A 26,260-nucleotide genomic window follows, 5' to 3' on the forward strand; every position below is an offset into this window, starting at 1 on the left:
GTAAAACTATTCACTTCCTTAGTGAATTCATTTAACCTCTTTGCAAGCTTCCCAAAAGGGGTGGCATAGAAGGAGTGGAGGGGTAGCCAATTAAAATTCAGTCCAATCAACAAAGAGAAGTAGGCCATGGCTGACTCACAGAGAGGCATTGACCGAAAGAAGCCCTGGCCCTGGGACTCCAAATTGCTTGAATGCTCTTTTCTTCCCAAACGAGAGGACCTCCCAAAGCATGAAGTCATATTGTCCATGTCTGGGTTTATACAGTGTGTGTTTCTCTCATGCAGAGCCCACAGCACGACCCTTCTGGCTCAGACTCCATTCTCTCCCTTCATCTCTATGGACACAGACTATTTTCGTCCATTCTCAATACTCTCACAGGGTTTTCTTCTTATTGCCAGATGTAATGTCTACACATACCTGCAGGCAGATTCTGAGTCTGCGGCTAGACAGATGCCATCTCATACTGTAGTCATTCTTCATGCCAAGAGAAGTGTCCTTCCCCAAGTACTCTTCTGGATGATCACTTTTTAGGTCAGATGAGAGGAGAGATGGGGAGAGAGGGCAGAGAGGGACTAAAGAAGTCAAGGGAATATGAGATTTGAAATTTTGGACTTTTAAAATAGATGCAATGGAAGGTTGCTCGAGAGAATGGCATACCTCACTTAATTCTGTGTGTGCTTGAAAAATGGGTATGAGAGTTGAGATATAAAAATGCCAATCAAAAAACTTATAGCATAAGACATTTTCTGAAAAGCCCAAAGTCATGGGGGCACCTGAATGGCTCAGTGGTTGAGTGTCTGTCTTTGGCTCAGGGCCTGATCCTGGGGTCCTGGGATCGAGTTCTGTATCAGGCTCCCTGCAGGGAAACTGCTTCTCCCTCTGCCTGTGTCTCTGCTTCTTTCTCTGGTCTCTCATGAATAAATAAATAAAATATTAAAAAAGCTAAAAGTCATGAAACATTCACTAATGTATCTTACTTTTTAGATATAATGGTTGTTATACTCTTTTCATTTTCTAAATGATGTCTAATTTGGCTCTTTTCTTGCACAGCACAATACAAGTTGGCATATTTCAGTCTCAAATGTGTCCAGCTGAGACCAGACTTGACTTTTTGGACAGGTTTGAAATTTGTTGTCCTTGACTCACTCCTATTTTGGTAATAAGACCTAACTCTTACTTTCTGTAGCTGTCACTTAGCTCTTAGAGCTATCACTACTGCTATTGTCAGCACAGATGAAGATGAGGATGTAACTGTTGTCTGGGGCTCAGCAACCCCACATTCACAGTGTTCATTTCATCACCTGAATGACAATGGTGCATACGGTACAGAGGTTCTGGTTGCTTAATAGTCAGATGTTACATAGTCGAGGGCTATCTGTGGTAGGCAAAGACAAGGGCTTTGTAAACAAAAAGGCTTGAATCCAGTGTGCTGCTTCTGAAACTCTTTCCATAGTTTCTGAGGTTCAAAAGACCATCCTATCTTTAAAGGTCAATGCTATAAATATCATCATAGTGAGCTAAAGTCGGATAACCGGAGGAATGAGGCATCAGAATAAGAACAGGTCCTATTGTTAGCTGGTGGAGAAATTTATTTACCCTGGAGGGGCTTGGCCAGTTTTAACACTTGGCAACTCTTTTGTCTGTCAGCTAACCCAAAGCTACCCATGCTGGGTGGAATGAAGCTCATGGTCTTTAGAGTCTGGGACACCTGGCCCAAATCCAGGTCCCAATCTTCTGCATGAACTTTGGGTACATTAAATACATTCTCTGAAATGTCATTTCACTTATAACATGGAGATAGTGCTGATTACTTAATACTAATTCTTAGGAGTGTTGTGAGGTTTAAGTGGATATATAAAATGATTAGCACAATCTAACATATAATGAATACACAGACTGGTGGTTTTCAACTGAAGGAGATTTTGATGCCCAGGGGACATTTGGCAATTCCTGAAACATTAGGGGGTAGAAGATGCTACTAGTATCTAGTGTGTAGGGGTCAGGGATGCTGCTAAACAGCCTATGATCCACAGGATGGGCTGCCTAGAGTAAGGAAATATCTGTCTAAAAATGCTCATAATGCCAAGGTTGAGGAGTTCTGGCTAGATAAATAATAGTCATTATGCATCAGGCATTTTCTTATAAGTATACATCTGATTTCTTTCAATTATACAGGTTCTAAAATGTGGACGCTGACTTTTAAGGCTGACAAAAATGACAACATCCACTCATTGACAAAGAATTTCCATATATATTATCTCATTTGGTTTTCAAAAGGACCTGTTTATAAGGCTTGTTAACACAATCTTCATTTTATAGGTAGACAAACTGAGGCTCAGACATCTAAAGTCACTCAGCCGGTAAATGGCACACCCAGGTCTAGACTACCATTCTCTTGCTTTCAGTTCTTGCACACTATCCACATGCTTATTGCATACTTAGCTGTCGTGGAAGCTCAGCTTTGAATACTCTGAGTAGTCTGTCCATCTGTGAAATGGGACAAGTCAGATTGATCCCTGGAAAGCAATTACTATAAGGATGACATAATCTGATGCACAGAGTAGACACTCAAAAGTCAGAGCTCTATCAATGTCCCTGCCTCCTCTTGATGACTGGGCAATCGAGAATCCTCAACCCCCTCTTTGTGGGCCAGGAGACTCCTCAAGGCTGAGCCAGTCTCGTGTGCTTGGATTCCCCAGTATAAGCCTGTGCATGAGCCTCAGGCTTCATCAGGCACCATGATCCATGGTTGCTTTATGCACTGAGTGACGTTGCCTGTCAGGCACCACCCTGTGCTGCTCAGCGAGACTTTGCAGGAGCCTTCAATCCTTCTGGTTTCCAGTACCCCGGAACTGACACCTTGAAAACCGTGTCACTGCTCTCTCATTACCTATCGGGAGGGTCACCTTTCTGACAGCTTTGAAAATTCTTTATATAAAAGGAAGTTTTTTTTTTGCAGAGAAGACAGATTACTTTATGGTTCTGACATGCTCTACTTATTATGACATGAAACAGTGTTCTTGTGGCTTTTGCTTGGGGGACATTTAATGGTTGACTTTGGTTCATGTGGCATGTCGCTATGATATATTAGCTATTTGGTCAGCTATTTCCATAAACTTTACATATTCGTTCATTCATTCCTTCATTCACATTCATTCGTTTGTTCATTCACTCAACTATGTATTTGGATATCTACTGTGAACCTACCACTCTGCTCGGCATTTGCTGGATTAAAAAATACATTTATATTCAGTCCTTGATGCAGAGGATGTCCCAGTCTAATAGGCAATGCAAGAGTATAAATAAGATAACTTGAAGTGGTAAGTGAAATATAAGAAGTATGTGTTGGACCTAACAACTAAAGCTTTGACAGGATGGAAACCAGAATTGACAGTGGATTCGCAGAGCAGGGTATCTGGTATCACTCTGGTGATAGGTCAGGAAGCAGCAGAGCTGAAGACTGGATATTGTTGGAATATACTATAATCTGTGTGCAGGGGATGGAAGAGGAGTAAACATCCACAACTAAAATAAGCTGATGATACTTCATCTTAGAGGAAGGCCTGAATGCCAATTTTTAGCCCTCAGTGACTTTTAATGGTTCTGACATATACTTGATGGATAATATCTCAAAGGCACCACTGAGTATCTGAGTATATTAGCAGAAAGCTGTAGAAAAGGGATTTACTAACCCTACTGGGGATGGGGGTGGGAGCAGTGCCCCAGTAGATGTGATATTTGAACAGGGCATTAAGCATTCAGACTGGCTTACTACACGGAGAAGGAAAGTAAGTGCATTCTGGGCAGAGTCCAGGTGAAGGTGATGCCCTCCGAGAAGGATGGTGATGTGTTTAGAGCAAAAGCACAGGGGAGGCCAAGGAGAAGTAAAGTTTGAGGGCATACTCAGGCCATTTGAATGCCAGGCCATGGAATTTGGACTCTCTCCAGCAGGGCTCCTTGGGTTTGTGGCCGATTTATGCAGAAGGGCCACCTGGTAGGATCTGCAATGTGGACATGTCACCCTGAGAGCGGTACAGGACCGTAGGATGATGAGTCAGAAGCTCAGAGACAGGAGGCAAGGGGACAGGCTAGGCAGTTGCTGCAATGATCCCAGAGAGACTGCAAGGCTCCCCCCTCAGGTTTTGTGCAGCCGGATATGACCCAGCGCATATTTAGAGAGAAAAACAAAACAAAACAAAAACAAACAAACAAACAAACAAAAAAAAAACAGGGAGAAGGCCAGGGATGAATGAGTTTCTTAAACAGAAATTGAAAAGACAAAACATGTGTTAAGCCCTCTAGTACCTAGGAGAATTAGAAATGCACGTACTTGATGGAAGAAATGCATAAAGACAACAGAAACAGTGAAGTATGAGTAAGAGTGAGGGTCGCTAGTAAATGGGGGCACCGACAAAGCTGTCTGCTAATTTTATAATGTCTCTTTCCCATGCATGTGCAAAACGTGCAGTTAGTCATTGGATTCATTTTCTTGGTAAAAACCCAAGCTCCTATTTATGGAGCACCTGCTGGGCTTCCTCATGCACAGCATTCAGGGTTCCACATCTATTGTGTTTGCTCATCTTATTAACTATTACAAAGTAGGCTCTATGAGGTCTGAGGTTCAGCAAGTTCAGAGATTTGCCGAAGGTCGTAGAGCAGTAGGTGGGGAGCTGGAATTTGAACCTCAGTCTATCCAGCTCTAAAGCCTTCTGCCCAGAGGCATCCTAGTGAGCACAGCAAATCCATCACTGTAAGATGAGAAATGCCTGCAAGTTGTTGATACCACCTTCCTTTCTAGGCTTTGATTCAGCATCCTTAAAGTACCAATGTGGGATAAAACCCAAAGATTTTGGGTAAGGAAGGAAAGATTTTGGTGGGAAAGAGGAAAAAGAGGCTAAAATGTCTACCTCCAGCTTTTGTTCTGGGCTTGTGTGAAGCTCGTTATCCTCTTTGGATATGAGATTTTTCTCCAGGAAGATGAAATAAGTGAACTAAATCATATGCAAGACATTTATTTTAGTTGCACTAAAAGTCTTTCTTTGTTTATCTAAGCTTCAAGTTTAACTGGGTTTCTTGAGTTTTATCTGGGAAGCCTAAAATGTTGACAACATAAAAATAATGGCATCACTGATTAAAAAGAAAGAAAGGTCGAGGGAAGTACAGAGGAGCTGGTTTCCTCTTACAGAGAGGCAAACCTGTCGATATCACCTACAGTTAGAGTTAAGGAAACTGAGTTGCTTGGTGACAGATGGTCACTGTACTTATCGTGATGAACACTGCGTAATATCTAGAACTGTTGAATCATTACTCTACACACCTGAAATTCATATAACACCATATGTTAATTATACTTCAATTAAAAAAAGTAAAAATTACACTTTGATTAGCAGAAAAAAAGAAAGAAAAAAGAAAAAAGCCTGAAGTTTAAGTTTAATATTTGTAGTTATCAAGGTAAACATAAAAACTGCTTATGAATCTAGCATGGAGCAGGAAAATACAGCAATTAAACCCCCAGGAGGAAGGGAGGACAAAAGGGAAGTGATATAAGGGCGCTAAATTCTTCTTTTAAGGAAGGAGCTAAAGGGTCCCTGGGTGGCTCAGTTGGTTAAGCAAAGGCTTTGGCTCAGGTCATGATTTTAGGATCCTGGGATTGAGTCTTGCATCGGGCTCCCTGTTCAGCAAGGAGTCTGCTTCTCCCTCTGCCTCTGCTCCCCTCCACCCCACTCATGCTCACTCTCTTACTCTCTCTCAAATAAATAAATAAAATCTTAAAAAAAAATAAAGGAAGGAGCTAAGATATAGTCTGCAGGAGAAAAATCACAAAGCAAAAGCATAAAGATATTATTTAGCCTTATGGTAGTAATTGCCAAAGAACTAAAAATGAAACAATTAAAAATGGCTTTCTCTGGGCAGTAGGGCTTAGAAAGTGGGTAGAGAGAGAAATAGTTACTTTTCATTTTATTCTACCCTCATTAGATTTTAAAATTTTATGCCATGTGTAAAATTAGATTAAAAAAATAAGTAATTATATTAATCATTATTACTGCCAACCATCATTCAGCACATTATAAGAACGTATAATCTCACGTTCTTGATCTAAGGCTTTTCTTACTTGCCTCTACCATCTTCATTTGGGTGTAAAACTATTAACAACCAGGTTTGCAAACCCAAAGGATGCACAAATATCTGCTCTTGGTTTGCCATGAGTGGCAAAAATATTTTCATGTTCTGTAGTATTAAAACAGGATAAAAGCCTTCTGATAAATAAACATGGTTCATTTAATTTAAAACAAATATTTGAGGACAAGCAATAACCCCTCCCACTCCCGCATGCCTTTAATTGTGAGTTGCTATACATTACCCTTCAAAAACTTGCAAAAGAATTATGCTTATATAAGCAGAAATCAAAATGTAGCTGACTCTTGAACAATATGGGTTTGAATCATACAGGTTTGCTTATATGAAGATTTTTTTTTTGGATAAATACAGTACAATGCTGTAAATGTATTTTCTCTTACAATTTTCATAATAACATTTTCTTTTCTATAGCTTACTTTCTTGTAAGAATGTGGCATATAATATACAAAATATGCATTAATCAACTGTTTGCATTATCAGTATTGCTTCGGGTCAACAATAAGCTACTAGTAATTACATTCTGGGGAGTCCAAAGTTACATGTGGATTTTCGACTGCATGGAGGGTCAGTGCCCTTAACCTCTGTGTTGTTCAAGAGTCAACTGTATTAGATAGAGCAAAGTTTGGCTGACTTGCTCAAGTTTTGATCTTAGAAACATGTGTATTTTCACTTGACACCTCCATTCGTTTGGAAGAGAAGCTTACGATTTCAGTTGCGGTGATCAGAAAGAGTCCGATATTAAAAAGTCACTTGATGACAAGGCTTACTCCATGTGTATGTGTGCACATGGGTGATATAGCATGATAAGAGACCCAAGGTTTAGATCATACAAAAGCTGCTGATTCTGTTCTGATTCCAAGGTGGAGTCTCAGTAAGAGAATGCTTGTTAAGTACTGTAAAGACACACAGCTGTAGCTTATGATGAGTGGCGCTTCTACTCCAAACATCATGCCCCCTGCAACCCACAAACCACAGGTCGCCTTGTTTCATGTGGATCTTTATAGTCCTGACACCCTCCTGCTGTACCAATGCAGTATGAGCTTCATATGCGTGGATGTACTCCATATCTAAAGGGCATTGAAGATATTCCACAAGCTTGCTGGATCTGCTAGGATGGAGATGAGTACCTGAACTTTCTTCCTGAGCAATACTGCACGAAGACTTTGAAGGCCCACCATAGTAACCACCCTTGTGCTAAGCTCTTCTTATTTGGTCTTGCAACACAATCAAACCCTTCCTTCACAGGCTGACCCAAAAAAAGATTTTCTGTGTCCTCGAAAAATCAAGAACTGGTATCTTCCTCTATGCTCCTTCCAGAATTATTTTGAAGAGTAAATAAGATGATGATGGAAGTTCATGTCGGGGTTAAGGGAAATAATAACTTATAATATATGGAAGGAGAATACCAAGGCCTATCTGATTCCAGTGCAAAGGACATAAGGATGGTGAAAGCAACACAAAAATGTCAGCAGCTGCCACCATAATCCCCACTATTTATTGAGTGATTATGAGTATGTTAGGGCTTTTACAATTTTCATCTTATTTAACTCTCACACAGGATGGGGCATTATTACTTCTCATTTCAAAATAAGGACAATAAGGCATAGAGGGGTTAACATCTAAAATACATAAAGAACTCATACAACTCAAAAGCAAAATTTCAAAAATGGATTTAAAAATGGACGGAGGAACTAAACAGATATTTCTTAATAGAAGACATACAGATGGCTAACAGATACTTGGGAAGGTGTTCTACATCACTAATCAGCAAGAAGTGCAAATCAAAACCACAATGAGATATGATCTCACACCTCTAGGAATGGCTAGTCTCGAAAAGACAGAAAATAATAAGCACTGGTAAGGGTGTGGAGAAAAGGAAAGTCTTGTGATTTGTTGGAGATGTAGATTGGTGCAGACTCCATGGAAAGCAATATGCAGGTTCCTCAAGAAATTAAAAATAGAATTACCATATGCTCTAGCAATTCCACTTCTAGGTATTTATCCAAAAGAAGTAAAAACACTAATGTAGAAAGATAAAAACATCCCATGCCCATTACAGCATTATTTACAATAGCCAAGACATGGAAATCACCTAAGTGCCCACTGACAGATGAATGGGTAAAGAAGATGTGGTGTACACACACAAACACATTCAATGGATTAATGTTTAGCCACTAAAAGAAACAAAAAACAAAAAACAAAACAAAAATAAAACAAAGAAATAATGCCTTTCATGACAATCTGGATGGACCTCGAGGGCATTTTGCTAAGTGCAATAAGTAAGACAGAGAAAGACAAATACCATATGATGTCACTTATATGTGGAATTAGAAACAAAATAAAACAAAAATACTGAACTCATAGATACAGAGAACAGATTGATGGTGGCCAGAGGTGAGAGGTTGGGGAGAATGGGTGAGTGTGATCAAAAGTTACAGACTTAAAGTTATAAAATAAGTCCTGGAGATGTAATGTCCAGCATAGTGACTATGGTTATTAATACTGTATTGTATATTTGAAAGTTGCTAAGAGAATAGATCTTAAATATTCTCATCACACACACAAAATTTATGACTATGCATGGTGATGGATGTGAACTAGAGTTGCTGTGGTGATCATTCAGCAATATACACATATATTGAATCATTATATTGTACACCTGAGACTAATATGTTATATGCCAATTATATCTCAATTTAAAAAAATATGTATTTTTTTTAACTTTTAAAAAAGTTAATTTTTAACTTTTAAAAAAGTTACTGAACAGAGAGGTTGAGTAACTAGTCTAGAAGCACAGAGCATAGGAGCTGCAAAGCCATAATTCAAACCCAGCTCAGTTTCACTGTGAAGTCCATGCTATGGACTAGTCATCCATGGAATTGACTCTTTGGAATTTAGCAAGAAGCTAAAGGAAAATCTCATACATAATAGCAGAAGCAGTTTACAAACAAGCATTTGACAAATTTGTGTATAGTCTACCTCAGTTAGTTTAAATCATGCGTCTAAAGTCCCCTTCTAGGAAGTCATCCATCCATCCAGAAATTTTAAGGCATATATGCCAACTATACATGACGACACACTGCTGCATGGCGATTGTGGGCACAGAACACAGCAAAGGGTGAGCTGTCAGTAAACAAGAAGGATGTGGGGTTGGTTATACAGCCTTGTACAGACACTGAGCAGCGACACAGCCTACTGCCTTGACCATACTGAGCCGAGCAACAAATGAAGCTGATCAGATATACCTTCTGATGTCTGCTCCTTGGGGGACCCCAGGGAGACTGGGGCCACCTGACTGGGCTTCTGATTGCAATGAGGATTTAAAAGCATAAAACAACATCTGAAGTACATTTGACAGGCATTAGTTGTCCTACAGAGAGGCAATTTTACGGGCTATAGCATGGGTTTCCCATTGAAACTGAGCTGGGTTTGAATTGTGGCTTTGCAGCTTCTTTGTTCTGTGATTCTGGGCTTATTACTTAACCTCTCTTAGCTGTATTTGCAAAGTTAATAAGATGAAAATTTAAAAACCCTTAATATACCCCTAATAAGTACTCAGTAAACAAGTGTAAATTGTGGTGGTACTTGTTATTGCTCTGTTGTTACTTTTGCGCTCTCTCTCTCTCTTAGATATCCATATAAGTCTATGTGACTTATAGTCTATATGACTTATAAGTCTATATGACTTATATCTAAGTCCCCTATTAGATATCCATATCTAAGAGAGAGAGAGAGAGAGAGCCCAAAGTGAGGGGCAGAGGGAGAGGGAGACAGAGAATCCCAAGCAGACTCCCTGCTGAGCATGGTGCCTGACTTGCGGGTCTATCTCATAACCCTGAGATCACCACCTGCGCCAAAATCAAGAGCTGGACATTTAACCGACTGAGCCACCCCAGGTGCTCCTTTGTAACTTTTATAAACCTTATGTCTTTTGTACTAGAACCAGACAGGTCTTGGCTTTCTTCCCCCAGAATCCAGTTCAGATTTGCAACTCTTATGCCTAGCAATAGTAGACATGCAGCTCTCTGGCTAGACCAGACAATGGCTCAAGATTAAAGTTTGTCCATTGCCAGGGTGGCTGTCCATGCTTCTGACTCAATTCTTGTCCTCCTCTTTCTCCCTCATCCTTCTACTTTTGTTTTGTCTGGCTTTGTCTTTTCCTTGTTCCTGTGGGATTCCTGGTCCCTGTTGCAATGGCCTTTGTGTAGTTGCTTTTCCTGGCTTACCTACGTCTTACCTCAACCTCCTTTCATCCTTTCTTCCTCAACACAGAATATTCTTTATTGCAGAAAATACTGTAAACACAGAAGATAAAGGGCTGTTTCCTAGAGACCTGACAACATTACAAGGGGAAAAAAATTATATATATAATGATAATACAGGAGAGACTACATTAAGTATCATTCTTAAGGTATTTATTCATTCAGGAAATGGTCTTTTTTTTTTTTAACCCGCTTCTAATTACCAAACACTATGTTTGGTACAGATAAATTATATGGAAATCTAAGAAGGGATTTCTGGCTAGCCATGGACAGCCAAGAGAGCCACACTGTGGAGGGCAGGAGCGTAATAGTGAGGAGAAGAGAACGTTTACCAGAGACAAATGTTAGGCTGCTGTAAAAGAGCCCTATTCTTTTACATTAGTCCTTTTTTGGGCAATAAAATAGGAATTCCTGCTGATTCTTCTACTCCTTCAGGAAAGCATCTTTTTTTCCACTCCTTTATCAGGTGTTACCAATGGACATAGGTATGGCCGTATTACACGCATGCATGCATGCACACATGTGCACATCAGCTCCCCTCTCTCCTCTCAGCAGTCCTCTCATTTCCTCTGACTTCCTCTCTTTTTTTCCTTCTTCCCTTTATTCACCATGAGTAGCACTCAGCTCAAAGTGCTTGTGGACCTTGAATTGTTCAGCAGTGATATTTTATAGTGGTATATTTTCAACAAGCCAAACATTTACTGTCAGGTGTGTGGTCATGTGGATTATTGTTCATGTGTTTATGGAGCCACACTTTAGTCAGACCTTTGCCTTATTGTCATCTCCACAGACTTTCTCTAAGCAGCATGCATAGCCTCTTTCTCATCTTAGTTTTCTTTTCTGCACTTGCAACTTATAAAGTGATTTCCTTACTGTGCATCTTGTCCGTGACGCCCTAAGCTCCAACACCATGGCCGGGGGCTTTGCCTTCACTACTAGACATCTGTTCAGTAAAACTTTCATGATTAAATGCATGAGTATGGGCACTATAACTGTAGATCTGAATAACATTTAATACCATGAGATTTCCTTTTATGTTAAGTAAAATGGTAGATACAAAACTATGTGACAGCATGATCTTAACTGAGTAAAATATACAACAGAGAAAAACTATGGGAAGGAAGGACTCATGTTCACTATGCTTATCTCTGGGTGGTTTCTTTGGATTGATCTATATTAATCTGAATTTCCCCAGTAACTTCCAACGAGCATGTATTTTTAAAAAACGTTAGTCTCCTTTAAGGCATTGGTGGATGCCGCTGGCTTTGTGAAGAATTTTGTAGCTGGGAAAGACAGAGGGGATGTGAAAATGAGAGAGGGATCAGTGCAGCGGTTGGGGAAATCATCCAGATCTGGGTGACTCACTGCCCTGATCGAGAGTTGATGATGCCTCTGACTGCCAGTGATATGTTTAAAGTGAATGTTTTGATGACAGAAGTGAAAATGAAGAAGTAGAGTCAACAGGCTCGAGATTGTTTTAAGGGTGTTGGGGCTGAAACATGAAAGGAAATGAGGGTTTGGCAAAGCCCATGCTTTTGGTGGTGCCAAACCCCAAACGATCTCAAACTGTTTCAAGATGTTGATGAAACCTCAAATAGAGGTTGTACACAGGCCATTCATTCAATCTTAATGTTTGCAGCTGTAGGACAAGCCGAGATAGAAGGTAACTCCTCTGGCTGAGCTGCCTGAGGGAGGCTCTATGGAGAAGGGCATGTAACTGCCTTGTCAGCCTTTTCTCTCCTGCCACTGGTAATGTCTTAGCCACAGACTCAGACTCTCTTCTCTGAGAACATCTTTATTCAGAAAAGCATTTCAAATTCATCAAGCAGAGGTTAGAACAAGTGGTGCCCATTCATTCAAGCAGTGTTTATGGACTCCCTACTATGTGCCAAGCACCAGACTGGACACAGACTATAGGCATTCAAAAAAAAAGACAAAAATTCTTGCCCTTAAGAAGCTTACGTTATAGCAGCAGGCCTATGGTCTAGCCTGGAGTGCTTGCCAAACCCCAGCTTTCTCTTATTGCTTTTTGAGAAACTTTTGGATCAGTCTCATCTTCACAATTAGACGGCAGCCTTGGTTTCCCAGTAAGCACTGATTCCTGGAAGACTCTGGATACAGCCTTGGAAAACAACCTTGGCTCTGACCGTGACTGACTGCCTGCCTTGCGCCTCAGGGATTATCTCCTGAGGAATCTGGAGACTTGCTAACTCTGGAACCCTGAAAGCCACAGTTTGGCCATGAGACAAAAGGTTAACCAGAACAGCCACTCTGTTAGCTCCTCGTCCTACCACTACTAACGATGTGCCACAAATGTACCAGGCTTTTTCTTCCGTTGTCTCATTTAATATTCACAATGTAAGTGGGGTTTCTGTTTTCAGTATAGCCAAGAAAACTCCTACCAGATGCTACCTTTTCACAGATAACAACTGTAAATTGTGGAATAAATACAAAAACAAGGGGGTGCCCGGGTGGCTCAGTCAGTTAAGCATCTGCCTTTGGTTCAGGTCATGATCCCAGGGTCCTGGGATCAAGCCCCATATTGGGCTCCCTGCTCAGCTGGGAGTCCACTTCTCCCCCCACTTGTGCACGCACACGTTCTCTCTAATAAATAAGTAAAATATTTTTTAAAAATAGATAAGTACAAAAGCAAAAAAAAAAAAAAACCAAAACAAAACAAAATAATGTCCTGTAGGCACTGGAAAGCGAAAACCTAGCAGGCAGATTCTGGAGGGAAATTAAAAAATTGGGAAAAGGGATTAGCATGGGGTGTGTTTTTAATTTTTACAGCTTTTTTTTTTTTTTTTTTTTACAGCTTTTAATAGGAGGACAGACCAAATTGATTTTATGTAGAGTGGGCAAAGCTGCGACACAAACCCTATAATTCTTTCAGCCTAAAGAACAAAATATAGTCATCTCCCTTACCCACACGGTGTATGTTCCAAGATCTCCAATGGACACTAAAACCACAGAAAGTACTGAACCCTGAATATACTATGTTTTCCCCTGTATATACCTATGATAAGATTTAATTTATAAATTAGACATAGTAAAAGATTAACAGCAATAACTAATATCCAATAGAACAATTATAGCAATATATACTATACTAAAATTTACAAGAATATAGTTTTTCAAAATGTCCTATCGTACTGTACTTGTTCTTTCCTTGGTGATGTGAGATGACAAAATGCCTACATGATGAGCTGAGGTGAGCTGAATGATGTAGCCATTGCGATTAGCGATAGGCTGCAATTGACCTTCTGACAATACATCAAAAGGAGGATCACCTGCTTCTGACTACAGCTGACTATGGGTCACTGAACGACAGATGAGGGAGGATACCATAACAGAGTTCAGGGTAACCACAGCTATTGAAAAATGAGAAAGAAATCTCAAAAAAGAGACAGAGACATATTCTGTTTATAAACCCTGTTCAAGTCTCTGGCTTAATCCTGCATGTGTGAGACAAACTGGAAATAACTTGAACCTACGGCTTGAAGGATCCATGTCTACTCTAATTGTGCAAATCTGCAGTGTGAGACTTAACAAGTGTGACAGTCTTGTGTGTCAGCTGGCTAACTTATAGTATGCAGTTACTTAATCAAACTCTAAGTGTTGCTGTGAGGGAATTTTGTAGATACAGCTAACATCTACAATAGCCTGACTTTAAGTAAAGGAAACTACTCTTGATAACATGGGTGGGCCTCATCTAATCAGTTGAAGGCCTTAAGAACAAAAAGTGAGGTTTCCTGGAGAAGAAGATATTCTGCCTCAAGATTGTACTTCAAATCCTGCCTGAGTTGCTAGCCTCTAGCCTGTCTTACAGGTTTCACACTCGTCAGCTCCCTAATTGTGTGACCCAATTTTTAAAAATAAATCTTCTGCATCATAATAATATGTACTGGTTCTATTTCTCTGAAAAACACTGATTGAGACACCAAGCTAATTGCCTGCTAAAACAAAAACATCAACATTTTACAGAAGTGTAACCAAATCTAGAGGCTCTACAACATAATAATCATAAGGACCAGGATAAAATCCAAAGTTACTTGATTTACCAGAACCAGGAAATTATAGCCCAGGTGCAAGAGGAAAGACAACCTACTGAGAGTGATCCTAAGATTACCCAGGTGCTGGAACTAGCAGATAAGGGTTTTAAAGCCAGTGCTAGAACTAAACTCAGTGAAATAAAGAAAATATGCTTATGGTGAATAGAAAGACAAATATATTAATAAAGACACTACCAAAACATCTGAATGGAAATTATCAAACTGAGAATTTCAATATGTGAAATTAAAATTCACTGCTTGGGGATAACAGCAAAAGTGAGAAGACAGAGAGGAATTTAGATATTATCCAAAATGAGAGCAGAGAGGAAAAAAAGTATTGGAAAAAAAACGAAAGGAGACTCAAAAGAGGTATAAAGGGAATAATAAACGGATTCCTCTGGATATCCAGAGGAAAGAAAAGAGGGAAAGAAAGAATGGGGCGGAAAAATTATTTACAGATATAAAGGCTGATGTGATGGCATAGTTTTACGTGTCAACCTGACTGAGCTAAAGGATGCCCAGATAACTAGTAAAACATTATTTCTGGGTATGTCTATAAAAGTCTTCCCAGAGGAGATTAGCATTTGAATTGGCTGAGGGGGATAAAAAAGGTCACCTTCACCAATCCAATCTTTTCAGGACTTGAATAGAACAAAAAGGTGGAGGAAGAGTATATTTGCTCTCTCTGCTCGGGCCAAGACATTCATCTTCTCCTGCCCTCAGACACCCGTACTCTTGGTTCTCAGGCCTTCAGATCTAGACTGGGAATTGCACTGCCAGCCTTTGATTTCTAAGACTTACACAGAATTATAACACCAGCTTTTCTGGTTCTCCAGCTTACAGACAGATGGCATTATGTAGGATTCTTAGTTTCCATAATCATGTGAGCCAATTCCTATTATCTATCTATCTATATCTCTGAAGAATCCTGGCTAATACAATTGAAATTTTCCATACTTTGGGAAAGACTTACATTCACAGAATCAAGAATTCAGCAAACTCCAAGCATATAGATATAATAAAATCACATCTAGGGAAATTAAAATCAAATTGCTGAAAATCAAAGATGAAGAGAAATCTTTAAAGGACCCAGAGGAAAATGACACATTACATAACAGTAACAATTCAGAATCTTATTGACTACTCATCAGTAACTATGGAGTCCAGAAAGTGGTAAAAATATCTTTGAAGTGCTATAAGAAAAATGACCCAGAGTAAGAATATCCATTGATATTTTCTATCAAAAATAAAGCTTAAATAATGATATAGAAAAAAAGCCTAAGAGAATTTGTCAAAAGATCTGTACTATATGAACTAGTAAAAGAGGTGCTGTAGGCTGAAGAGAAATTAGACCAGATGGAAACGTGAGTTTTGGGGAAAAAATAAAAAGTACTGGAAATTGTAAATATCTGGGTACGTATAATAGACTGTATTTTCCTCTTAAATTATTTAAAATATTTAGGACCTTTCAGAAGCAAAAAGTATAATTCTGTTTATACAGAAGGAGGCTTATAATGTAGATAGTTGTAATAATATGGTAAGCACAATAAACACAAAAGTAGGTGGGGAGTATAAATAGAACTATTGAGTTGCAAGGTTTCTATATTTTATGCCAAGTGTTGCAACATTAACTCCAAGTCTAGAAAAAAGTTATTGTAAACTTAAAGTTATATTGTAATCACTGGAGTGGTCACTTAAAAAAATACAAAGAGATAAAATTTAAAAAGTCAAGATATAAGATAAAATTGAATTCTAAAAAATATTAAAAATTCCAAAGCATATAGGAAAGAAAGAAAAAAAGAAGCAAAAAGAGAGGGGACAAATAAAAAATAGACAGTGAAGTAGTAGACCTAAAACACCTTAACTATACCAATAGTTATAATAAATGTGAACTGAGTAAAAACTCCAGTTAAAAATCAGAAGTTGGCAGAATGGATTAAAAAAGACAAGAACCAACTATATATGCTCTCTAAAAGAAACACATTTTAAATATAAAGACATAGATTGGTTGAGAATAAATGGATGGAAAAAGATAAATTATGCAAACAGAAAACAGAAAGGCTGGACTGGTTGATTTAATGTCAAACCGCACCTATTGCCAGTTATCAATTTATTGCTTATCAGCTCCAAATCCATCCTCCTTGGCCTGCTTTGTGGTACTGGAGGTGGACCCTGTAAATATTTCACCTTTGCTACCTTTGGTAAGTTTTGTCAGTAGAGGGCGCTGCAGGGTCATTGCAGGAAGAATGGGCTGCTTTCCCTGGTTGGTGTGGTTTTTCTCCTTTCTCCTGGGGCTTGTGGTGGCCAACAGGGTGTGCGTGGGACATGGAGTGGTGCTCACCCGCCACTGAATGTCAGTGGCACCCGTGTGGATGGCTTCTTAGCCAGCTTACACCGGTACCCCAGTTAGGATTCTGGTGACTCGGGCAGGTGCCTCAGAGACACAGTCCCAGTGGGGTTTCAGAAGCACCTAGCAGGCCTCTTCCCAGAGAGATCATTTGGTGCCTCAAGGAGGTGGTTTTCCACTGATCCTCAGTGATACCTCAGTAAGCAATTTCCTAGGAAATTTCATCAGTGCTGTAGTGTGCATACCAGCTCTGGTCTGTGGCACTTCACAGAGCTTCTTTGTCACCCAGTGTGCCAGAGTCACACACTTTCTAACAAAGTCTGAATCTAATGCTCTTCAAAATATGTTTCTTCTTTGGGTACTATCCCTCAGTCCCAGAGGCAGTGGCTGTTCCTTATATACACTATTGTGTTCTTTAGAGGCCTCTTTGCCCCTTAGTGATTAATTCCCTGTTACTAATTAATAATCCTTTATACAAAGCTTGCCTTGCTCAAATTCTGTGAGATTTCTGGGCCCTGACTGATACAGACTTCAAGACAAGGAACTTTATCAGGGAAAAAGAAAGACCCTTTATAATGATAAAAGAACACTCATAAAGAAGACATTTAAAATTGACAGAATAAAAAGGAGAAATAGGTAATTCTAGTCATAGCTGGAGACTTTATCACCCTTTCCTCAGCAATTAGGAAAAAAGAAAGGAAAGAAATAAATGTTCTGAACAACATTATCAACCACCTTGACCTAATTGATATTTATCGAACACTAAACTCTATAACTAAAAAAATACTGATTCTTTTCAAGTGTATGTGTTCATCAAGATAGACCATGTGTTGGACCACAGATTACACACACACAAAATAATAATAATTGCAAAGGATTGATAACACATAAAGCATGTTCTCTGCCCTCAATGGGGAATTAACTAGAAATCAGTAACAAAATGGTATCTAGAAATACCTCAAACAACTGATAATTAATCAGTAGACTTTAAATAATACATGGATCAAAGAAGAAATCGTGAGGGAAATTAGAAAATACTTTGACTTAAAGGCTAATAAAAATACAACATCAAAACTTCTGGGATGGAACTGAATCAGTGTTTAGAAGGAATTGTTGATTTAAATGCTTGCATTAAAAATGAGGAAGCTAAAAAAAAATCTGTGACCTCTGGTTTCAGCTTAAGATGTCATAAAAAGAACAGCAACGTAAATGCAAAGTAAGTAGAAAAAAAAGTAAAAATAGCATAGAAATGAAGAAAATAGAAAACTGGTAAGCAATAAAGGAAATTAATGAAGTCAATTCTTTAAAAAGCCTAGGAAACTTAGTAAAACTCTAGCTAGACAGATCAAGGAAAAGAGAGAACTCAAATTACCAATACCAGACATAAACGAGGAATAATCACTATAGATCCTATAGACATGGAAAGGACATGAAAAGAATATTATGGATAACATTGTTCCACAAATTCAACACTTTAAAACTAGATAAATTCCTTCAAAGATACAACTTAGCAAAACTTACTCAAAAAAAAAATCTAAATAACACTACGTCTAATAATAAATTGAACCCATTACCAAATTCCCCTTAAAAAAACAAAGAAAACAACTGTAGGCCTAAAAATTTTACTGGTGAATCCTTTCAGGTGTCAAATGAAAGAAATAATATTCTATCAGACATTAAAGGAAAAATTAAACCAATTCTACAGAAATCATTTCAGAAAATTCAGAAGGAAAACCTTTCCAACTTGTTTTATGATGCCAGCATAAAACCTCACAAAACATTATGGAATTTGACTAGATCTCCTAGGAACACAAATGCAAAACTACTTAACAGAAGATTAGCAAAATGAATGAACAGTATAAAAATGGATAAAACATCATGACCAAGTAGGATTTTTTATTGCCCCACCATTCAAAGGTGTTTTAATATTTAAAAATCAGTTAATATTATTTTCATATTAACACAGTATATGAAAAAAACAGATGATCACTTTAAGTGGTGCAGAAAAAGAAATTTATAAATTTGAAAACTTATTCACGATTAAAAACAAAACTCCCAGAAAACTAGGAATGATAGGAATTTCCCTAACTCCCACAGAAGTCATACAGTGCGCATCATACCTAATAGAGAAATACTGGTAAGAAGCAAATTAAAAAGAACCAGCAGAACTGTTTCTGTTTGCAGATAATATAATCAAATACCTAGACAATCCAAAAAAATCCCACTAGAATACATATATTAGATCTAATAAATGTATCTAGTGAGATAGTAGACATAATGTCAATATGCATAAATCACTTGTAGTTTTATATTCTAGCAGCTAATATGTAAAAGATTTCATTTATAATAGTGTTGATAAAACAAACTACTTTAAAATAAATTTAACAAAATGCATGCAAAACTTCTACACCGAAAACTACAAAACATTACTGAGAGAAATTAGATATAAATAAATGCTCTCAGTTTCTTAAGAAATCAACTCATCTTAAATTGACCTATAGATGCAGCATAAACCCAATCAAATCCCAGGAAGGGATTTTTTTGAAAATCACAATCTGATTCTAAAAGTTTTGGAAATGCAAGGATATCCAAGGCAATCTTAAAAGGACAAAGTTGGAGGGCTAACATTAACTGATTTCAAGACTTACTATATACCTACGGTATTCAAGATAATGTGGTCTTGACATAAAGATCAATAAATAGATTGATGGAACAGAACAGAGAGATAGAAATACTTCCATGTATACAGTCATTTTATTTTTCAATAAAGGCGTCAAATCCATCCAATAGGGAAAGGAGATTTTTTTTTATTATGGTAAAATAACATTTATTATACGTCATTTTTAAGTGACATTTCGGGGGCACTAAGTACACTTATACTGCTGTGCAACATCACCACCATCCATCCACTGAACTCTTCCCATCTTGCAAAACTGAAACTCAATACCCTCTAAATAGTAAGTCCTCCTCTCTTCTCTTCTCCAAAGCCCCTGGCAAGCACCCTTCTATCTTCTGTCTCCATTAATTTGATTCCTCTAAGTACCTAACATAAGTATAATCATAGTGTGTGTGTGTGTGTGTGTGTGTGAGAGAGAGAGAGAGAGAGAGAAAGATTGAGAGAGAGAGAGAGAGAGAGAGAGAGAGAGAGAGAGAGAGACTGGTTTACTTCACTTACTATACTGTCCTCACGGCTTACCTATATTTAGAATGTGCCAGTGTGTGTGTGTATACACCACATTTGGTTTATCCATTCACCCATTGATGACTACCTGAATTGTTTCCACATTTTAGCTAATGTGAACAATGCTGCTATGAACATGGGTGTACAAATATACCTCTGAGATCCTGTTTTCAATTCTTTGGAGCATATACCCAGGAGTGAAATTGCTGAATTATATGCAATTCTATTTTTAATTTTTGAGGTGCAGTCATCTCATCTCGCACAGTGATTGCACTTTTACATTCTCACCAGCAGTGCACAAGGGTTCCAATTTCTCCACATTCTCACCAACATTTGCTAAAAACACTTTTTGTCAGTAGCCAGAAAGGAGTATTTTTAGTTGTCCCCATGGCTAAGATTTATTACAGTAACGTAGTAAAGGATACATGGCTGGATTATAAGGGGGAAAGAAGCAGGTGGAGTCTGGAGGAATCTGCACACCTGTTTTCTCCTGCTTGCTCCCTCCCATGAGGGAGCACATGTGGCACACTCCAGCAGCAAAAATGCAGGAAATGTGTGCAATGTTTTTGCCCAGGGAAGCCCATTAGAGAGAGACTCAGCACAGATTTTTACTGGAGGCTGGGCACTTAGACTCCAGAAAGGATATGTTGTAAACAAATATGCAGGACTAGCTAAGTTCCTGTTAAAAAACAAGAAACCCATGGTGACCCTTCATCCTTACCTCTCACAATACACAAAATTGATTCAAATGAATCCCTTAACTCCCTCTGAGCAGTCCTGGGCATGTCCACTAAGGGAGCTGAGGGCAAGAACAGTGAAGTCACGTTGCAGCACTGCACAAGTAAATGGCTAAGTCACACTTGGAGGCCAGATGTGTCCATCTTCTACACCTGTGCTGTTTATTGATCTTTGAGTTCCATCTTGAGTTTCACCTAATCATCTTTTTCATCACTGAACCCCCAGGGCCCAGCAGCATCTGGTACCTAGTAGACACCCTGTAAATATTTGTCAAAGAGATGATTGCATGGGGTCTAGAATAGCCTGCTGCTTATCTGAGTGCATCCCTTACCACCATATGTAGCACATGCCTAGCAGGCAACATGCTTCCCTGGCCACCTCCTCTATAAGGACCTTGGTTTGCAAGCCTCATGCTTACAGACTATAGCCAAATTATAAGAGAGAGAGAGAGAGAGAAAGAGAGAGAGGGAAAAAAGCACCAGTAAAACTCTACACACTGAAACAAAAGTAATTTATACCTAGAGAGCTAGTGATAAATGAATTTAAAATCAAATAAAACTATTCTAGTTCAGGGGTGCCTGGGTGGCTCAGTTAGTTACACATCTGCCTTTTGTTCAGATCATGATCTCAGGGTCCTGAGATTGAGCCCCTGCGTTTCTCTCTGTTGCCCACCACCCTCCGCCCCCACCCCACCACTTGGGTTCTCTTTCAAATAAATAAATAAATAAATAAAATCTTAAAAAATATTTTAGTTCAAACCAACATCATTTTTCCTTTATTTCCATTTAGAGACAGTTTAGAATATTCAGTTTGCTTATCTTTAAAATGAAGGGGGTGTTCATCAAACTCTATCTAAGATGCATTGTAATTAGTGGAGAGAGAGAGCTACAAGGAAGGGACTTGAAGAAATAGAGGAAAAAAATGTGGAAGGGAAGGCAGAGGGAGAGGAGGCCAGTGGAGAAGGAGTGAGGGTGAGGGAATATTCCACTCATTTAATAATGCACAGAACTTGGCTCCGTATTCAGGTATGTAGATGGCCAGGACCCTGTCCCATTGAGTTCCTCTGCCCCCAAGGGTTGGGATCTCCGATGCTCTTGGGGATGATCAGAGTTTCTATGATGTTCTGCCTTTAAAAATATTGCTTCGGGTTAGAGAAAAGACGTTGCCTATTTGTGTAGTGGAGCAACTGACATCTTTCAAAATAACATTGCCAAGCACTAAAGGAAACTCCAAAGGAAAAAAACAGAATAAATAGGGGGAACAGAGCCATTGCGATGTTCATAAAACAGATTTTCTAACCCTGCAAGAACGAAGTGTGGGGCCTCAGGAATGGCACATACCCAGGGGCTCCTGCCTGGCTCCTTGCCTTCTCAGGGCCAGGTCTCCTCTTAACTGCCACTCAGACAATCTGCAAGAGTCCTTGTCACCTTTCAAACTGAGGCCTCTAAAACTCTTTCTTTAGTTTCCTTGGGTAACTTATACCTGATCTCCTTTTCTTTTTCTTTCATGAGGAAAATGACATTTCCACAGTCCTCAGCCACCTGGGTTGATGGACATAAGGACAATACAGGTACCTGTTCAGCTGGAAGCATTTTAGGATTTGACTGGGGCTCCGTATCCATGTAGAGAATGTGTCACTCAAACCTGGCTCTTCTGAGAGCTAAACAGAGTCCTCTTAACAATTACATGGGGACAGCTGGCATACACATGGATTGTTCTGGGCTGAATGTGTGGTCACCCTAGGTACAGACTCACAGAAAATAAATACTCTAACCTCAAATTGTTGTCTTAGCTTGTAAGGAAAATTATCACACAAACAGTAATAATAAGTTTGTTTCCTTCTAGAGAGAGGAAGGAGGGTGGGATGAGAACAAAAGAGGAAATACTGTAGGTTTTAATCTTTATAGGTACTGGAGTGATTGTTCATAGCTTTTGTCTTTTTTTGTTTATACGGAGAAAACTGTCCTTTGAAATGTTAATTGCTCTATTTCCTCAGTTCTAGGAGGAACACTTGATGAAACCTGAATGTGTATAACAAGGGATGCCAGAAAGAACTCTCTAGCTCCTAGGAAGAGGAATAATTTGTGACACAGTTATTATTGCATATATATCTATGAACTTGGCAATGTGAAGAAGGTAGAGCTGTTCAAATGGATGTCTTGGATGAGATATTTGCATCGGTAGCACTACATTTGGAATTTTACATTGAATTTAGATATATACTAATTGCTCACAATGTCCCCAGAAAGGTTGTACTATGGCGTCACACGATAGCAAAGAGTTATGACAGGCGGACAATGATCTGCGCATCCCAGGCAGTGCAATTAACGTTAGCAGTATCACCAAATATCTTCCAGTGGGTCACAGAATTTATGCATCTAATAGAGGTGGAAGCTAACAAGTCATGCTTCAAGAAGATCTACCACTTAGGTGTCTGTGGTCTATCTATCAGAAGCTAAGGCTGACTTCTAAAAATAATTCTTGAGAGATAATTAGTTCAATTAAGCAAAAAGAAAACTATGTCTCTCACCACAATGCTAATGTAGATCCAATTGTGGTCTCCTTCCACTTGCCTTGAAATCACGTCATCGTTTGCAAAGGTGTTAAAATGGATGAAAACTCAGCTCCCCTTGCGATGCATGTGTAACTGCTGATAGCCAAAAGATTCCAAAGAATCCCAAGGATGAAGAAGATTTAGACTCAAATGTTGACAGTGACACCTAAAATAAGTGGTGTGAGTATGAGTAGATAAATTAAGTCTGTTGATTAGATAATAGGCACTACTAGAGAGTAGTGCACAAGTAACTACACCTGTCACTGCCCCTGAACACTGTCATTGAATCAGTGGTCCATTTCTTAACCGATACTGCCTTAAAGTTAAGGAAATACACTTGCCAGTCCCACAACTTCCTTAATCCTGGCCAGTGGAGGATCCACCATCAAATGTTAACTCAGGTTGCCCACCCTGGTGGGAATCATTCAAGACAACAAGAATAGTAATTAGGACCGTATCATTTCTAGAACCAAGAGAAATCTGGCCAAGAATCACCTTTAGCTCTGAAAGATTCGTATTCTTGATATTGGTATACATCTTAAGGAGAGATACCAGTGGTTGAAAATGTCTGAACTAAGAAATATATAGCATCTGATAGCCATGCCACTGCAGAATAATATACAATGATTTAATTTTGACAGTATTCATGTCACATCAGCACAGCAATTTAAAACATTAGCCCAATGTGAATTATTGAGTGGCTATTGGAATATTTAAAAGTAAAGGTAAATGCTGGATGAGAACAGATTTATTTGTCTTTAATCCTGAGTAAACCTTAACCTCAAAGTAAAACAAAGCATTCATTGACTGTGCTACTTAGATTATTTTTTTTCGATTTTAAGAGTCTCACATGGAAAATTTAGAATCCACCAGACCACTCAAAAACCTGAAGGAAATGGCCAAAACACATCATCTACAGGGGAAATCATTCTTGTGGTACTAGCACTAATATTCTTCTGTTGTTTATAGAGTATTTACAGAAATATTTTTGTTGATATTATGGACAAGTTATTCTATCCAACTTGCCATAAAGGTAAAAACAGAAGTTTTTGAATGAAGTTAACATTTCCTGTTATGTAATAATTGTACTGAACCACTTGATACTCTCTGTCCTATATTAATGTTAGCAACTGAACTAAATTAAATAGTATTGTAGAGATATAAATAATTCCTACAGGTGTGCTGAGGGACACACCAGAAATGTTCCTTGCAACTTATTTCAGATGGCATTTTGGGATTTTAAGACATGTGTAATATGCTTTTCAAATGTAATTGCAATTCTGATTTTGCTTTTTATGATGTTAAAAAAACCGAAAAGATTTGAGTATACCAATGTTTTCAACAATGTGCCAACAATCCAGAAGTGATTACATTGTACTTGAAGGGGAAAATGAAATGGAATTGGCCTAGAATCAAAAGTAAAAATAGTAAGGCTTTTGTGAGGTATGGTGATGGGAATGTGGGAAGGGATGGAGGAATATGGAAGCAGGTGGGTGGAAGGCATGTATTGACTTTATTTTCTGAAACCCAAATCAAAGTGCAAGGTCTAATACATCGATGAGAGAAAGGAGAAAAAATTATGGCAGCCCCAGAAAATCCAAAAATTACTGCTCCAAAAAATTATGAGTGCATAAAAAGGTAGTGAAACATTGACAAAGGTACTAATAAAGGGAAGAGAACTACAAAAAGAAACCAGTTATTAGTAAGTGAATTATATTTTTTGAACCTATTTCTGTTTTCTCCAAATTATTACTAGTCATACAGGTAAATGTGTGGGTATTAAAAAACGTGTTGTTAACTGCCTTCTGAGTACGTTTATTATTCTCAATCTGCACTTATACATCAAGAAATATTTTGTGCTAAAAGCAAGGAACAACAGTCTCCAGAATGAACTCTTCTTTATAGAAATAAAAGACCTTCTTCTTATCACCCACCTCTAGGTACTTGCCTCTCCCCCCCCCCAAAAAAAAACAAAAACAAAAACAAAACAATAAAACAGAACAAAAAGCCAGAACAGCATCCCAGTCAATCATTCAAAAACTATAAAACAAGCTCTGAAAAAGTCCAGAATGGATATCATGTCTAGAAGTATATTCCATTCTTCTAAAGGAATGCAATTTATGGAAAGGTCTGAAAGCTTTTCAGGAAGTCTTGAAATATCTCATTTTAATGTCTACCCATGATTTTTTTCCAATCTGGGGAAAACTATCTCATCATCCATTTCAATGACATTTGAAACAAAAGCAGGTGTGGTATCAAAGTTTCATTTTTGAGTATTAGGCACACTTCCAATGTGAATAAATGATCACATTTTGAAGAAGACAAAAAAGGAATGCTTATTAATTTTTCAGATATATTTGTCACTTTGTAACAGGATTTCTCTGGATGTTAAAAAATCTCTAGAGGATTTAAATTTTATATATGCATCACAAACATTTGCATTATACACAACTGATCAGCAATTCAATGCTGGCCTAAAGAGGGCTTACCCCTAAAGGGATATGGAATACCTATATACCCAGTGGTGTACCTAGCTGTAAGCATGGACAGAACTCTGAAGGTGTTGGCAGGAGGTCTGAGAATCATGAACACAAAATGGCCCAAGAAGAAAAAGCACTATTTGAGTCAAGCTTTTACCATAACTTGGCTTATGACCAAAGGTGATAAACAGAAGATAAAGAATCATATAACTCACCAACAAAACCAGTTATCTGGGGAGATGGACCTGTGGCAAATCCACGCTGTCTCAATGACAGATCTGTAAAGACAAAGAGGAAAAGGTATCGTTACTCTTGCGGAAGTGGAGACATTTTTAACCAGGGACATAGTTGACCATATTCTGGTAGAACTGTATTGCAAGGAAGACTTGAGTATGTGGTAAGGAGGAAAGGGAGAAATGCATAGTAGAACTACCTTGCTTCTACTTCTTTAGTCACAACCCTGTATGTCTCTTGTACAGCTATGCTTTCTGGCCCACACATTGGTGCC

At 38.6% G+C, this 26,260-nt stretch overlaps 1 protein-coding gene across 2 annotated transcripts in view; it reads right to left on the minus strand.

Moving 5' to 3' along the window:
* Nucleotides 1-26,260, minus strand: part of TENM4 (teneurin transmembrane protein 4) — a 2,793,707-nt gene that overhangs the window by 969,844 nt on the left and 1,797,603 nt on the right. For both annotated transcript variants that reach the window (XM_072726015.1, XM_072726027.1), the window contains exon 6: nucleotides 25,968-26,030. The gene's annotated coding sequence lies outside the window, so the exon portion shown is untranslated. The remainder of the gene's footprint in view (nucleotides 1-25,967; nucleotides 26,031-26,260) is intronic.

Source organism: Vulpes vulpes, chromosome 11, assembly GCF_048418805.1.
Source record: "Vulpes vulpes isolate BD-2025 chromosome 11, VulVul3, whole genome shotgun sequence".
In the NCBI taxonomy this organism is placed as follows: Eukaryota; Metazoa; Chordata; class Mammalia; order Carnivora; family Canidae; genus Vulpes; species Vulpes vulpes.